This window comes from Pogona vitticeps, chromosome 3 (assembly GCF_051106095.1).
Source record: "Pogona vitticeps strain Pit_001003342236 chromosome 3, PviZW2.1, whole genome shotgun sequence".
NCBI lineage: Eukaryota > Metazoa > Chordata > Lepidosauria > Squamata > Agamidae > Pogona > Pogona vitticeps.
Genome location: NC_135785.1, coordinates 150,661,065 through 150,678,892, shown reverse-complemented (window position 1 = coordinate 150,678,892; position 17,828 = coordinate 150,661,065).

Here is a 17,828-nt window from a genome sequence, read left to right as displayed (position 1 = left end):
GAAAATAAATTATTACAATAGCATGTGATATCTGTTTTATAACTTAGCTCACATGTGTGGGTGTGCAAAAGTGAACACACTTCTGGCAGAAACTTATTGCCACTTTACATGTATGTAAGCAAAACTGTGCAAGTCACAGTCATGAATCAATCAATCAGATTACGAAGATTAAAGTGGGGAGAAGAGACATGTACAATAGATAACTAGAACTTCACATGACTCCTACAGTACTTGGATTTACATTAAAACTATGCGCACTAAGCACATGTGTGAGCATAATGGAATTGAGTAACAGGTGCTGCACTCTTGTAGAAGTTGTTGCTGAAGAAGGGTAATGTAAATGGACATTCGAAGGCCACCGCTCCATATGGATGTAATGATACACTTTATCTTATTGTTGTTGTGTCTGTGATGGCAATAGCTATCTCTTTTGATGAGCCCATTGTGACTGCTGTCCATCCAATCCTATTTAAGGAGGAACCAATGCAACATATAGTGGCCAGGTGGGCCAAGATTGTTGAAAGTAACATCTTTGTCCTAGTATGTATGGATGAATATGAGTATATTGATTATTTTACTTTCTGTTTTAGGACTATGGGTTGTGTTTGAAGGGATGTGCTGCAGTGGTGGTATCATTGGGGGATTCAATGATAGTAACTCCATTGAATCTATCATGAGGAAAAACAGGTATGACAAGAAACTAAGATACAGATGTTTGTATTACAATGGTCTACACTTACAATGATGTCACTTTCTGTGGCCCATTCCCCAGACCTCAGGTGCCAAGTTGCTCTTCCACTGAGCCTTCTAGGTTGGTACTGTTATTGTTTAATTCTGTATCAGTCTATAATAAGACTGGATTTATTCAATATTTATTCAATATTTAATAATGAATGAGACAACTGAGCTGGCGTATATTACTGAGACTTGGCTGAAAAATTTGGGCTTTGCCCTCACTGATAAATAATGTTGCCCTCAGTGTTGCACCAGTACAGGCTGAAGAGTTAGGAAGGATAGGGTTGCTATAGTCCATAGGAGCTCCACTGATATTTTGGACCAAAGAGACAGATTAGGGGTACGGTACGATAGTGTACTGACCATTTTGCTCCCCAGTAACCTTCTTTCTGAATTAACTGAGGCAGTCTTTGCTTGATGGAAGCACTGGAGATTTCAATTTTCATGGTGAGGCTGCCCTTAGTAGACCAGCTCAGGACTTCATGTATCCCATGACCCTGTAGGTCTCTCAAGTTGTCACTGGTTCAGTTTAACTGAGCAGGTGACATCTTTGATATAGAATGTGTCATAAATTCTGAAATATATGACCTAAAGATGTGGAGAGAGTTTTAAAAAAAAGATCCATCCAATGTCATGATCAAACTGTTTTCTAGTAAGATATGACTCATGGCATCAACTTCCCCTACAAAGGGACAGTGACCAATTTGGACAGAATAATTGAAATTAATAGACTAAGCTGGTGGAACCTTGGATTTCCTGAGGATTTTCTGGTGGATAGAGCATACAATTTTCTTGAGGCCCTAGCCTTACTTTGAGATGGTCAGGTATGAAAGGTTATAGACATGATTGCTCCTGAATGCCCTCTGGGGTAGAAGTTCTAATCTTCAAGAATGAAGTGAGCAAAAATGTATACCCATAGTCCAGATGAGAAGACTACTAGCCTGTATGGAATAGTGATGCCTGCTGCATTCAAAATGTCTGTTGTGTGACCACTGCTCAAGAAATTCTCTCTAGATCCCTCACTGTTGGTAACTACCACTTAGTTGAAATAATGTTTTTTTTTGGAGGGGGGAGATATTTCAGAGAATTGTAGTAATGCAATTGTAGACAGTTTGGGATTATTATCTGGATCTATTTCAATCTGGTTTTAGGACTAAATTGGTCTTTGTTTCTTGTCCCAATTGATTAGCTTTAGCTAGAGATAGAGAGATGCAGGAGCGCATCTGTGTTCTTGCTCGATCATTCAGCAGACTTCTCAGTTTCTTGGTCACTTCTGAACATGTAGCTATATGGAATCCAGAAAAATACTTGGGTGCAGTAGTTGGCCATATGAAGTTCAATAAACTGAGGCCAAATTCCAGCTAAATGACTTTGTGAGTGAACAGATCCCCTATCAAGGAGAAGCGTAGATTACTTATTGTGGATGAGGTTGAGCTGCTCTAAAGGACGAAGTGTGATATCTGGGGGACTTCCTGGACATATCTTTTTTTCCTGAAGGCTCATGTGACTTCTGTAGCTTGAAGTATTTTTTATCAGTTTCAGTTGTACATCAGTTGCAGCCATTCTTGGAGAGGGAAAGCTTGACTACAGTTATCACTTCAAGACTGCACTACTACACTGCTTTCTGTCTGGGTCTGCCTTTAATGTTGGTCCAGAAGCTGCAGCTGGTCCAGAATGCTTCAGCTAAATTTTGGAGTTGGCAGCCTAATGGAAATAAACAATGCTTCTGCTGAAGGAGTTGCTTCAAGCAGTCAGCACAATGGTCTGAGTAGATGTTAAAAGAAACATCTGGATGATGGAACAATGTGCTGTGAATGGCCTTTACGGGAGGCACTTTCCAGAGAGACATAAGGCTGTTCAAGCAAAATTATTTGGTGTCAAAAAACAACTGTCAGACATGAAAGCAGAATTGGAAGCTACAATAACCTGTGCTGGCATCTCCTCAAGTCTCGATATGCCAGAGGCAATGAAGTATTTGTATGCAGAAGGAAAATACTTTTAGATGTCCCAGATCATTCTGGAAATCACTTCATTACAAATTGATGGTGCACATACCGACTCAAACCATATTAAATAGGCCTCAGTATTAATAGGACTCAGTATCGTCTTGCTAAATAAAGTGCCAATTGAGCCAAATGATGATCTTTAGTGTAATGTAACTATCTGCATAGTTCAAAACGAAGCAGGGCAAAGGCTAATAGAGTTTTGTCAAGAGAACAAGCTGGTCATCACAAACACTCTTTTCCAACAACATAAGAAGTGACTCTACACATGGAAATCACCAGATGGGCAATACTGAAATCAGATTGATTATATTCTCTGCAGCCAAAGATGGAGAAGCTCAATACAGTCAGCAAAAACAAGGCCTGGAGCTGATTGTGGCTCTGATCATCAGCTTCTCATAGCAAAATTCAAGCTTAAACTGAAGAGAGTAGGAAAAACCACTGGGCTACTCAGGTATAATCTAAAGCACAACCCTTATGAATACACAGTGGAAGTGAATAACAGATTTAAGGAACCAGATTTGGTGGACAGAGTGCCTGAAGAACTTTGGATAGAGGCTCGTAACATTGTCCAGGAGGCAGCAACAGAAACCATCCCAAAGGAAAGGAAATGCAAGAAAGCAAAGTGGCTGTCCAATGAGGCCTTAGAAATAGCAGAGAGGAAAAGGGAAACAAAATGCAAGGGAAATAGGGAAAGTTACAGAAAATTGAATGCAGATTTCCAAAGAATAGCAAGGAGAGACAAGAGGGCCTTCTTAAATGAACAATGTCAAGTAATAGAGGAAAATATTGGAAAAGGAAAAACCAGAGATCTGTTCAGGAAAATTGGAGATATTAGAGGAACATTTTGTGCAAAGATTGACATGATAAAGGACAAAAATAGGAGGGACCTAACAGAAGCAGAAGATATCAAGAAGAGGTGGCAAGAATACACAGAGGAATTATACCAGAAAGATTTGGATATCCTGGACAACCCAGATAAAGTGGTTGCTGACCTTGAGCCAGACATCCTGGAGAGTGAAGTCAAGTGGGCCTTAGAAAGCTTGGCTAACAACAAGGCCAGCGGAGGTGATGGCATTCCAGTTGAACTATTTAAAATCTTAAAAGATGACGCTGTTAAGGTGCTACATTCAATAAACGCAACAGTGGTCAGAAGACTGGAAAAGATCAATCTACATCCCTATCCCAAAGAAGGGCAGTGCCAAAGAATGCTCCAACTACCCTACAATTGCACTCATTTCACATGCTAGCAAGGTTATGCTCAAAATCCTACAAGGTAGGCTTCAACAGTATGTGGACCAAGAACTCCCAGAGGTACAAGCTGGATTCTGAAGGGGCAGTCGAACTAGAGACCAAATTGCTAACAGGCACTGGATTATAGAGAAAGCCAGAGAGTTCCAGAAAAACATCTACTTCTGCTTCATTGACTATGCAAAAGCCTTTGACTGTATGGACCACAGCAAACTGTGGCAAGTCCTTAAAGAAATGGGAGTACCTGACCACCTTATCTATCTCCTGAGAAACCTATATGTGGGACAGGAAGCAACTGTTAGAACTGGATATGAAACAACTGATTGGTTCAAAATTGGGAAACGAGTACGACAAGGCTGTATATTGTCCCCCTGCTTATTCAATTTATATGCAGAATACATCATGTGAAAGGCTGGACTGGAGGAATCCCAAGCCAGAATCAAGATTGCGAAAAGAAATATCAACAACATCCGATATGCAGATGATAACACTGTGATGGCAGAAAGATGCCCAGAGTGGTAGAATATACCAGATGGGCGAGATATAAATTGAACAAATTAATTAATTAATTAATTAATTAATTAAATAAGTGAGGAGGAATTAAGGAACCTTTGTAATGAGGGTGAAAGAGGAGAGTGCAAAAATTGGTCTGAAGCTCAACATCAAAAAAAAATAAGATCATGGCCACTGGCCCCATCACCTCCTGGGAAATAGAAGGGGAAAATATGGGGGCCGTGACAGAGTTTACCTTCCTGGGCTCCATGATCACTGCAAATGGAGACAGCAGCCATGAAATTAAAAGATGCCTACTTCTTGGGAGGAAAGTGATGACAAACCTAGACAGCATCTTAAAAAGCAGAGACTTCACCGTGCCAACAAAGGTCCACATAGTCAAACCTATGGTTTTTCCAGTAGCGATGCATGGAAGTGAGAGCTGGACCTAAAGAGGGCTGACCACCGAAGAATTGATGCTTTTGAATTGTGGTGCTGGAGGAGATTCTTGAGAGTCCCCTGGACTGCAAAGAGAACAAACCTATCCATTCTGAAGGAAATCAACCCTGAATGCTCACTGGAAGGACAGATCCTGAAGGTGAGGCTCCAATACTTTGGCCATCTCATGAGAAGACTCCTTGGAAAAGACCTTGATGTTAGGAAAGTGTGAAGGCAAGAGGAGAAGGGGACAACAGAGGATGAGATGGTTGGACAATGTCATTGAAGCTACCAGAATGAATTTGACACAACTCTGGGAGGCAGTGGAAGATAGGAGGGCCTGGCGTGCTCTGGTCCATGGGGTCACGAAGAGTCGGACACGACTAAACGACTAAACAACAACGACAACTATCTGCAGAGATTCTGTCCCGATTTAGACTCTGTTACCTTTGTGGGATGCGGTGGCACTGTGGGCTATACCACAGAAGCCTGTGCTGCAGGGTCAGACGACAGCAGTCATAAGATCGAATCCACATGATGGAGTGAGCTCCCGTCGCTTTGTCCCAGCTCCTCGCCAACCTAGCAGTTCGAAAGCATGTAAATGAGAGTAGATAAATAGGTATCATCTCGGTGGGAAGGTAAAATGGTGTTCCCTAGTCACGCTGGCCACATGGCAATGGAAACTGTCTTTGGACAAGTGCTGGCTCTACAGCTTGAAAAACGGGATGAGCACCGCCCCCTAGTGTCGGACATGACTGGACTAAAAATGTCAAGGGGATCCTTTACCTTTACCTTACCTTTATGGCTAAGAAAACAGTGTCCAGAAAGGTTTCAAATGTAGGGGAAATAGAGGCAAATGGCAAAAAAGGCTTTTTGCCTGAACAGCAGTCTAGGAGACATTTTGCTTTGTTTGTTTTGTTTTGTTTGGCATATAAGACTTGTCACATAATAGCAAAAATAAACAGTGATAGAAGTTATTTTCTTTATACAGTTTCCAAAGAAACTCCCCTCTCTATACAGTTGTTCAAGGTGTGGAATCCTGATTCCTTTGTATGAAGTTGTAGAGTCTATGATCTACTCAGCAGTCAAGAAGATTCAATCAATTCTTCCTCCTTCAAAATATGCCTTAATTGTAGGGAGGGAGTGTATTTTAATGTACTTCAGGGAGAGAGATATTTTCAGCTTCCTGTGTGCTGTAACTGGGGACATTTATTCAATCCCTCCAAAAAAGGAAGTTCATATACACAAACTGACAGAATGTTTATTGCTCCTGAATGGAGATGGCATTCCATTGTGTATGCCATACACAATTGCATATCCTGCCCATTCATAGCCAAGAACGGGCTATTCTACATCACATCAGGCTGTTTCTCATTGTTCTTCCTTGAAAAGAATGAACCAGGATATTGGCTATGATCAAATGCCCACACTTACTGGTGCTCTGAATTTTTTGCTGCACAATTGATATAATTGTACAATACTCTTTTTCTTCAAACCATTGTTGTTGTTGTTTTCTGGCAGATCCATTACATCTCTTGGTAAGCCTATTGCATGTTGAAACCAGTTCTCAACATCAAATATGTGATTGTCACTTGCGTATGGAACATTGCATCTATTCATAGCATTCCTAAATTTAGGGCCCTTTATTATTGGCATAAGAAGACTGGGACACTTTTGGGAGAGATCTGGAAACAGGAAATATATAGTGTCTCCTCTACCTACCGCAACACAGAGATACATACTTTTCAAAGCACTTTAGCATTAATGCACTGGTGCTGACTCTTGATGGCCATCTTTAATGGTTCAAGGATTGGATATTTTATTTTACAGTGAAAAGACAAATAGAGATATAAAATGAAATTATAACCTAGCTGTCAAACAGTACACATGTTGATGCTTGTTCTTCATCAGTATTATATTCTGTAATTTTGTCACTAAGCAAATAATCACTCTCTTGGATGTACATCTTATGGTGAGGGGCTTTGAGTGTATCAGAGAAGCCAAGAACAATGCCATCAGGAGGCTAGACTCCATTATAAGCCTTGACTCCTAGCAGGGTCATCCAAGGCAATGTTCACAGCTGATGCACCAGACTAAATGTCACGTTCCCAGGGGTTTTTAAAAGGCAACAATCCAATAAACCAGCCCAATATTAGAAGTCCAGAAAATGCAAAGGAGATACCAAAATGCCAAAGCCAAAACACAAATCATAGTCAGTAGTCAGAGTCCAAAGCCAGGGGTCCAGAGAACAGGGTCCAGGATAAGTAGGAGCATGGATGCGAGCCAAAGTGTTTAATTTGTTGCTTCCACAAGCTTGCAAGCATCTGGGTGCAGATTTTATAAGCAACAGCAGCCAACTAAACACCTCATCCTGCTAATACTCAGGGCTGGTCGACCTGATGTTCCTATGGAAAGCATTCACATGGGCTTAGGATCTTTGTGTCATGAGTCCTTGCCGAAGTTTCTCCCTCACTCTGGCTACTGGGGGAGGAGAATCTGGTGGTGATTCAGCTGCCTGTGATTCTGATTGTCCAGCTGTAACCCCTCAGATTCCAGATCTTCTTCGGCAGAACTCATGACACTAAGATGCATCCACCCTCTTCAGGAGTAATGACCACATCAATGGCATTTAGAAATCAAAAAAGCAAAAATCATCTGCATACTTATTCTTAGCTCTAATATTGTCTTTTAATGATGTATGATGCCTCTTTACTCATTATTCTTGGCTTTAAATATGATCTTTTACTGATGCTAAGCTCTGTTGCATACTAATTGTTTTCAACTTTCAGTGTTGTAAGCTGCCTTGGTTCTTTTCAAGGAGAAAGGCAAGGTAAAATATTTTAAATAAATAAATTAAATAACTTCAGCAGAAGAGAATGAATAGTTCCAATGATGATGGGGGAAGAGAAATGTCTAGAGGGCAGCTACTGGGCAGCAGCAATAGTGAAGAATGAAACTGGGGTAGGATCTTTCACAGACAATGACATTTAAACTACCTTTTGTTAGTATTGTGGAGCAGAAGGAAATGATAATAAAACAAGATACTGTACTGGAAGATGAGACTGCCAAGTTGGAAGGCATTCAATCATCTATTGCAGAAAAACAAAGGACATATCTGCATAACACTGTTGTTAACGAGACAACTACATTAAAGCCAAAATGATATACAGTGGTGCCTCGCTTAACGATTACTTCATTAAACATCAATCCACTTGATGAAGAGGTTTTTGCAATCGCTTTTGCGATCGCAAAGCGAAGTTTTAATGGGCAAAATTCGCTTCCCGATGATCGGTTCCCTGCTTCAGGAACCGATTTTTCACATTACGACGATCAAAACAGCTGATCGTCGGGGTTCAAAATGGCCACCCGCTGTGTAAAATGGCTCCCCGCTGTGCTTTAGGATGGATTTTTCGCTGCACAGGCATCGGTAAATGGCCGCCCTATGGAGGATCTTCGCTGGATGCTGAGGTATTTAGCCCATTGTAACGCATTGAGTGGTTTTCAATGCGTTTCAATGGGCTTTTTTATTTTGCTTGACGAGGATTTCGCTCTACAGCGATTTTGCTGGAACGGATTATCCTCGTCAAGCGAGGCACCACTATATAGTGTCTGACATGTACATAGGTCTAGTGCTGCATGACATATAAAATTGGAACATGCAATGTGAGGAGTATGAACCAAGGTAAACTGGAAACAAGGTAAAGCAAGAAATTTTATGTTTGAACATTGCAGTATTTGATGTGAGTAAATTAAATTGACATGAATGGCACACTTTCAATAGACAATTACGAAGTGTTCTACAGAAATGAGAAAACAAGAAGAAACTGTGTGGCTCTAATAATGATGCAAAATGTAGAACAGGCATTTAGGGACTATAATGCAAAGTCTGACTGAATAATATAAATCAAACTTTTTGGAAAATCTATCAACATTACCATCATTCAGGTCTATACTCCTACTGAAGAAGGATGCCTAAGTAGAAGAAATTGAACAGTTTTATGTAAGCATTCAAGAGGAAATTGATAACACAATGAAGCAGGATATGTTGATAATTGTAGATGACTGGAATGCAAAAAGTGGGAAAAAAACTGGAACCAAACACTGTTGGATAAAATGGCATAGGAGACAGAGACAAAGCAGGAGAATTGTTTGTAAAATTTTGTGAAGCCAACAATATGTTTATTGCAAATGCATGCTTCAGGAAACCAAAGGAACAACATATATTTATATAGCGCCATATCAATAATCTTCCAGAATTGATATTTTGTGAGTGGTGCCCCTCTACATATTGGAAGACATACCCGATTTTTTCAACCCTAATTTCAATGAATTCTTGTACAGCCTGCACTGCCCTAGGACTAATTGCCTACCTTTTCCTTGTTGATACATTTTAGGCTTCTTCACTATGTTCCTAATGTTTATTAATTTGTCTTGTGGCAGCCTAGAAGTCTGTTGCAGTGTATCAAATTCAATCTCTAGAAAATTAAGTGTCGTTGCCGATCCCTCAGTTTTTTCTTTCACTAATGGTAAACCCAATTTCCTGGCCAGTTCCCGGAATTTATCCACAATGAGTTGGCACCTTCCAAAATTTGCTCTTCCACAGAAGAGGAAAGCAACCAGGTAGTGTGCTGTAGAATTACAGCCACTTCTCTGTCCAATCTGCCATTCAGTAACAGTGCCAGACCTTTCAAAAGCTGAACATGAAGTTGAGCCCCCCCGGGTAGGGACCTAGCGATATAATATAGCCCTAGAAATTGAAAACCTAACAGGGTAACGTCTAAAGAATGAACCAATAAAATCCTAGAAGCTGATTAAGCATCTTTTGCGAGTTCATCACCAGTTCCACCATACCTAATCATTTTGACTGCCTCGTCAAATGAGGTGTCTAAAATTCCCCGGGAATAGCATCATTCACCAACATCCCCTCTGGGAAGGATAAATGAAGTATTAGCCTATATTCACCTAGTGCTTTCTTTCTTTCTTTCTTTTTTAATATAACCATCCCTACATGTGAAACCTTTAGGTTATCTGTGGGTGGCTCTCTAAAGGGTCCCAAGACCATACCCTCTCCAACCTCCTTATTGATCTCCTCCAATATTGTACTTTCCATGCCTTTTACCTATTTAAAATATTTTTGCCATAAAGGCCGCTCTAACACTTAACACTGGTATACGGAACTCGTATTTGAAACCAAATTTCAGGTATTCTGCCTCCTCTCTCCTTGGGTAACTCACTAATCCCTCCTCCCAGACCTAATTCTAATTGGTGTGGGCCTCCTTTTCCGGAGCACCACCACCCCTTTCTGATTTCTTGTTGTGTCCCACTGTCTTGTTTTGCTATTGCTCCTCCACTTTAAGACAGGTGATTTTAGGGTGCTTTCCCCCACATGTGAGACAGTCATGACCAAACCTGCATGGGAACCTGGCATAGAAACCTTTGTTATTGAATTCATAGCAAGGCAGCCGGGGCTGAACTGCCTGCCCTGTCCCCTGGTCCATTAGTGGTCCATGTAGATTTTATATTCAGATGCCCGCTGTCAAATCTATCACCTAGATTGCAGTTGGCGGGTGTCATGTGTTGCAACCAAAGCCCAGAGTGTGGCTTGTCCCATCGTAGCTCGGGCCTGATTGCGCTCCTCATTCTAAATACTTCATCATAACAAAGCCACGCCAGGCCTTCAAATTCTGCTTTTGCTCTACACAGTATATCGAAATACTGGAATAGGGCTGATGCCCTCCAGGGTTGGGTTTTAACCATGGCCCCTGCATATATAGTGAACCCAGTAACCCAATTTGTCCAATTTCTGTCAGGCCTCTTCCTCCTGTATTTTTCTTTCAGTGTCTCATCACCTTTATCTATTTCCTGAAACTCAACCTGCCGCTTCAGCGACTCATAAAAATCTATGTAATTTCCCTTCCATATCTACTCCTTCACTGCCGGGGTTAAATGATCTCCCAATGGCGTGCTACAATCTGTATACGGAAGTGCTGCCATCGGGACCATGTTGTACCCAGTATCAGGTACTGAAGGGTGTTGCTTAGTTCCTGTGTCCTTACTTGCACTAGATGTTCCTGCTGTAGCAGGATTTACATAGGGCATGCCCCACCCAAACCATTGTGGGCTTATTGGGGGCCAGAAACCACTGGGCCATGCTATGGGTGGTGTTGCACAAGAGTTGGGGGAAGCATATGGATGCTGCATGCCTCCAGCCCATGGCCAGGTGGCAGTGTGACCTTGTGTATTGTGCATAGCTGTGTGCTCAGCAAATGCAGCCGCCGATGTTCCTGGAGCCTCCAATGCCCTTGTGAACTTGTACAGGGTTCGTCATAGGGCTCATGCCCATATGATGTCCCCTCTGTGTTGTCTTAGCATTCTGCCACCTGCGTCCTTCTGCGCTTTCTCCCTCCTGGCCCCCTTTCAGCTGAGGCTAATCCTTCATCCATGATTTGCTCCTCCATGAGCCTGCTCAGATTCAAGGGAATCAAAATGTTTCATGAGTTCCTCTGTCAGTGCCCTCATCTCTGCCTTACGCAGGGTAACCTCACGCTGTGGAGAGGTCTGTCTAGCTAACTTTTGAGCCTCCAGGTTTGACACTTTGGTTTGCAAATCCTGCAGTATAGCCCAGGACTCCTTGTCTGATGATGAATGTGGAGGAGAAACCTGGGGCACTATCTTTTTCTTCGCAGGAGCTTTATCTTTTTTGATTCCACCTCCTTTCTTAGGTGGCATTTTGTTATTTTACCCTGGGTGTCTTGCTGTTAACCTAGTGCCTCAACCAATCCTAAAACAGCCTTGAGCCCATCAAACCTCAAGGCCCCCTTACTCCACTAAAAGGCCGCTGTGCGGCTTTGCCCTCTCTAGCTTCTGCTTCCAACAATTACAAATATCACCTAAGGATCACTGTGTTATCCTTAATAAATTCTGACTTTATAATCTCTTAGTCAGTCTTACTGTTTTTTATTTATTTACATTGTGTGTGTGTGTTTACACTTTATTTATTATCTTTATTATTTATTTATTTATTTATTCTATTTTTATTATTTATTTATTTATATTTATTATGTATATGTGGCTATGTATATCCAATAGTACCACTCCACCATGAAATTAATTTATTCCCTTGTTCCTGATCAGCCCTAATGTGTTAATCTATCAAACCCCCCTTGCTAATGAAATGCCTCAAAATAAAAATTAAATTCCTTCCAATTGTAAGCACCCCTCAATTTAATCCTGCCTAATTTAACCACTAAAAATTGTATGCAATCACTTTCTTCCCGACTTTTTTGGACCAATTTAATAAATTATTATTATGCCCTTTCCCCCTCAAAATGGCGGACAGGGTCTGCAAAAAGCGGGACCTCACTAAACAAAATGGCACCCGCCCAAATGAAGAGCCCACAACTTTGTTAACCCAAAACTGAAAGTAATTCAAACACCCTACACAAATAACCTATAAGTCCCCCGTCTCCCAGGCAGGAAGCTACCAGCCAACCTCCCTCTCCCCCGAACCCTTTAAAATACAAAACAGAGGGATGTGCAATAATGGGGTGGAGAAATCAATAACTGGGGGGGGCTTAAGAAAACTCAAGCCAGGTCTCGAAGCTCCCCGACGTCCCTACAGAAGTGACAGCACTGCCAGCCCCCAAGCTTAAGCCACCAGCGATCCAGGTAATCAGCTCTGCTAATTGCAAAATAAACCAGGTGGGGAAAAGCAGACGCCTCGCCTAATCGTCTTCCCAGCCTCTGTCTCACTCTATCCCCCCCCAACAGAAGGAGAGGGAAGCCCAGAAAAACTGCTCCCTTCTTCTTTTTAAAGGAACTGAAGCACACTATGGAGGGAGGAGAGGAGGTAATGAGCTAAGCTGCTGACTCTCGGCACGTGGCGAGGTGCGAACGCCTGCCGCATGCTACCCTCCTCGCCCTCCTTAAACAGCTAATGCCTCCTGGTCCCAATCTACAATTAAATCAATACAGTCCACCACGCAGCCACTGGATTAAATTAAATAAGTAACAGGGAGGGGGCTCAAGGCTACCCCCCCTCAAACTGTCATCCAAGCCTTGCAAAACAGCCAGCCAAATCCGTCTTTCTGTCTCTGTGCCAAAAGCAAAAAAGGCCGAGTGAAGGGCTGGTGCCTCCTTAAATATAAGCACCAGCCCTCACCCCCTTCACGTGGCCCAGCTGGCTTGCTTCTTCTGGGGCCGGGAGAGCAAAAGCTGGCTGCGCAGTTCGAGGGCTTCGCAACGCCCTCCTGTGGGAGAAACCTATCAATCAAGAACAAGGCCAAAATCATTAACATAGCCGCATTTCCAATTACTATGTATGGATGTGAAAGCTGAAAAAAGCCAATGAGGCGTGGGGCAGAATAGATTAATTCAAAATATGATGGGTTTTGTGGGTAACTTGGACTGCCAGAAAAACAAAAATGTAGGTCCTAGATCAAAACAAGCCTAAACTCTCTCCAGAGGCAAAACCGAGGCTGTTGTATTTTGGGTACGTCATGAGAAGGCAAGGCACATTGTAAAAGATAATAATACTAGAAAAAGTTGAAGGCAGCAGGAAAAAAGGAAGACCAAATGTGGGGTGGATTGATCCCATAAAGAAAACTGTAGGCTTTCAAGAGTTGAGAATGGCTTTTTGTAATAAGACATTTTGGAGGTTACACATTCATAAAGTCACTGTAAGTCAGAGATGACTTTATGGGACATAGCAGCAGCAGTAGCAGCAACAGGCAGATAATATGTGAATTTAATATGCATATCCAGTTTTATGCAACTTAAATAATTCCCACTAAACTCAGTGAGTGAGTGAGTAAGCTAAGTGAGTGCACAAAGAAGTGCTGCCTTAGGCTGCTTTCCTACATACTCTAATCTGGGAGTAAACCTTTTTGTCCAGAATGCTATGGGTGTTTGAATAAGGTTCATGAAAATTACTGTGACTTATTGGGGCTAATTGATAAGGTGCCAAGTTACACAACTGGGTGCGATATGAGGCAGGCAACCAAAACACTTACCATTTTGTCATTTAGCTGCAATTAGCTATAATAAGTTATAAAGATCTTGCATGAACACTAAGAAGATTTTGGCCATTGCATGCAGTTGGTATTACTTCTGCATGCAGTGGATTTCACTGCTAATCATGTAACATATTTACTATTTCTCTCTGTGTGTCTTTTTTGACAGACAACAGTTTTCTGTGTCAGGAGACTATGGGAATATACCAATATGCAATGCACTGTAAATGTAAAGTACAACTTTCCTGCTATTTTCTGTAATAAATGAGGGTACATTTCTATCTAGTAAAAGCTACTGGTAGGTAAAAGAAGCTCAAAATGAAAACCCCATAACAATGTGATTTTTATTAAAGTATTTTTTTCTTCCATTTCGCCTCTTTTGTTGTATTGTATTGAACAAAAATGATATTTGACTTTTTTCAGCTTAATATCACCGCCATGAATCTAGATAAGTTCTTTGGACCAATGGCCATGCCAATCACAAGTTCCATTCCCTATAAATATAAATTTAAAAATAGTTTTTCTCATTTTCTCTAAAATAAAGCAGGCTCTGACTTTCATACAGTCCAAGTTTGTGTCCTGACTTTCTTGTACTTCTTCAGGTATGACATAATTTTAAAGGGAAAAGTGTTCTAAAATGATGAAACTGAAATGATTCGGGGGTGTATGGATTTTTGCATGAAAACCCTTTCAAAATAGATTGATTTTGTTGAAGCTTGACATAGCATTCACAGTGAATGCTACCTAAAACAAAACTGAAAGAGAACATGGAAGTTAAAAAAGATATTTGCAAATTATTTAAGGAGTTAATTGTATTTCTCTTAATCCCAGTGATGCTGAACAGTTTTGTTGTATGCTGAGATAAGAGTTTAAAATTCTTCCAATATTTGTTCAGGACTATATACGGGAAAATATGGATGATAACATGTGCATTCTAAGAGGTTATAAAAGACCATGAGAAGGCCTGAGCAAGGGACATACCAGAGCAATGTCCTCATGACACCAACCCAGAGGTAACAAAAATGTTCAAAATACTTACGAAGTATTTAAGCAAAGAGAACAACATCTTAAAGGTCTCCAGCCAGAACACTTGTAATTTACCACTCAGTGAGAAATTAGTCTCCTGTAAGGTATCTGTTACGGTATGGTGTGTAGAAGGAGAGATCAGGACTCAGGAGGGGTGTGAAACTGGTAAAACTACTCCTTAAATATCTTACTTACATTGAAAGCCCTATTTCAGTAAATATAAGTCAAGTAAGCTAGCGTACGTAAATCATGGGATCCTACAGCACCTTAAAATTGTTACAAGTTACACTTCTGTGGCTTATCACCCAAGTCATTGCCTGCATGAAGTGTTACACATAACTAATATATACACTTCTCCCTTGAATTACATGGATACAAGTAGCATAGTTTTGGTTATAAATGGACTTTATTCAATCAATCAATCAATCAATCAATCAATCTTCTATACTGTGCTACTATTCATCTTCATGAAGTGGTGTGAGAAAGATGGTCTTAGATTTCCCAAGGCCATTGGTTCTGACAGTTAGTCCTCTTTCCTGGCATAGTGGCTCCATGTGATGGCAGGAAAGTGTGCTGGGGCATGTGGAGAGGCTGCCACAGGTCAGGGGACATTTGTGTGTGTGTGTGTGTTTCAATCAACTGTTTATGCTTTGTAATTAATACTTTTGGGAGGATAAGAGTTACTGGTATATGTGGACTTTGAACTATGCGGGACTCCAAAGTTGATGCCAATTATGACAAAATGAAGCCCCAGAAATGAGTCCAAGACCAGCACTTTTCAAATAGCAAAATGGTGACAAAACAAATTAAGACTGAGGCTTGATTTTAAAAAAAATGTAGAATCTTAAGTAAGGACAGCTGGAGCATATGCCACAGATTTTGCTCTGATCTATCAGTAAAAATGAAGTTTCTGTGTCTCTGTTTATATGGCACACTTCATTAATGAATGAAGAAATAAGTTTGCCCACCACTGATTCATTATACACAAAAGAAATATGTTGAGGGACTGGCAAAGAGGCTGGCAGTTCTGAATTTACTGGACAGAGACTGAGTAATAATGTTAAATAACAAGTGGGATATCACAAGGCTCAGTCCTGGACCTGGTACTCTTCAACATTTTATTAATGACTTGGATGAGGGCATGCAGAGAATACTTATCAAACTGGCTGATTTTTTTTTAAAAAAATGTTTAATTATTTTCCAAAACAAATAGATCAATACAAAACAGTACAAAATACTGACTAACAATCTAAAACCAGTGCACCCCCATTCCTATTGGACCCTTTGGAGTATTTCTTTTATTACTAACCTCTTTTCCAAAATTGTATTGATTGTTGCTTAGAGGCTTTCCCCTTTCCTTTCATTAATGTAAATTCAATAAATCTACCAAAAATGGCATTAAAAATAATTAAACTTATTTCTCCTCTTATCATTTTAAGTTCAGTAGTTAATTTATTGTTTAATGCAATGTCCAATACTTCATTATACCAATCTTCTAATTTGATATCACGTTTGTCTTTTCAGAATCTAGCTATTAATAATCTAGCACTTTTCATAAAATTAAAAATCAATTCCTTTGAGTAATAATCAAGTTCTATCTTATAAAAAATTGACAGCAAAGCAATCTTTTCCAAATATATCACATATTTCCTTAAAAATCAATTTCCAAAATTTCTGAATCAATTTACACTCCCACCATATATGATAATACATACCAATTTCTTCATCACATTTCCAACAGGCCTTAGAATAGTCTGAATATATTATGTTCAATTTCATCAGAGTCATGTACCACCTGAAACTAATTTTTAAAATTCTCCTTTATTCTTACCAACATTAATCTTAGAACTCTCATCTTCCAAATTTTTGTCCAATCCTCTGTTCTAATTTCTGTCTTTAAATCATGTTCTCATATTGATTTTAATCCTTCTATTTCAATCTCATTTTTTTCTGATCCAAAATTAGGTTATAAATTTTACTGACTACTCCCTTCTTCAAAGCATCCTTCTGCATGTCTTCATGTGATGATAGAAATTGTTCATACGTAGTACATTCTCTACATTTCCCATTAATCCTCAACCATTCATTAGTCCATCTGTCTAATTAGATATAATTGTACCATGCTAATTTATTAGTTTGAAGTTTAGCTATAATCTGATCCTTCGAACTCATTTTAACCATCCAATCCTTCAATCTGGCAACTTTTTTTATCCTTAAATCAACAAAGCCCTTCAAATTTGCTGGGAAATTTTCTATTTTAGTCACTAATTTTAGTGGTGAAGTAAAGGGACATAACTTCTTTTTTATATCTGTTCCACAAATTTACATGTTTCTTAAAAAGGGGTTATTCACCTGATTTATTATATTTCTTTTTACTGCATCGAACAAGTATTTTTCAATATTTCCATGTATTTCTGAAGATTCCATATCCCACCAAATTAATCTTCCTTCATTATATATAATATCTCCAATAAATCTTAGTTGATGCACTACATATTTTTTATATTGGGAATATCTAAACATATACTTTTTTGAGTCTTATACCCCATATCTTTTATTTATTCTAGATTTTTTTACCTTTATTATGAAATCCATTAATTAATCCCTGTGAATACTTAAAGTCATCATCTTCTAATTGTATTGGAAGCATCCTAAATAGAAAAGTTACTCTTGGTAATATTTTCATTTTACCCATAGCAATTCTCCCAAACCACGAAAGACTCAATTTAGAGTACTCCTTGAATTTATCTTTAATATCACTTTTTAATTTATTAAAATAGAAAAGCGATCTCGGATGGGAGAGTTTACCCCAGTGGCTGACCAGACACAAATTAATTCTCCTATGTTTGCCAGTACTGCAACCTCCAAGGTA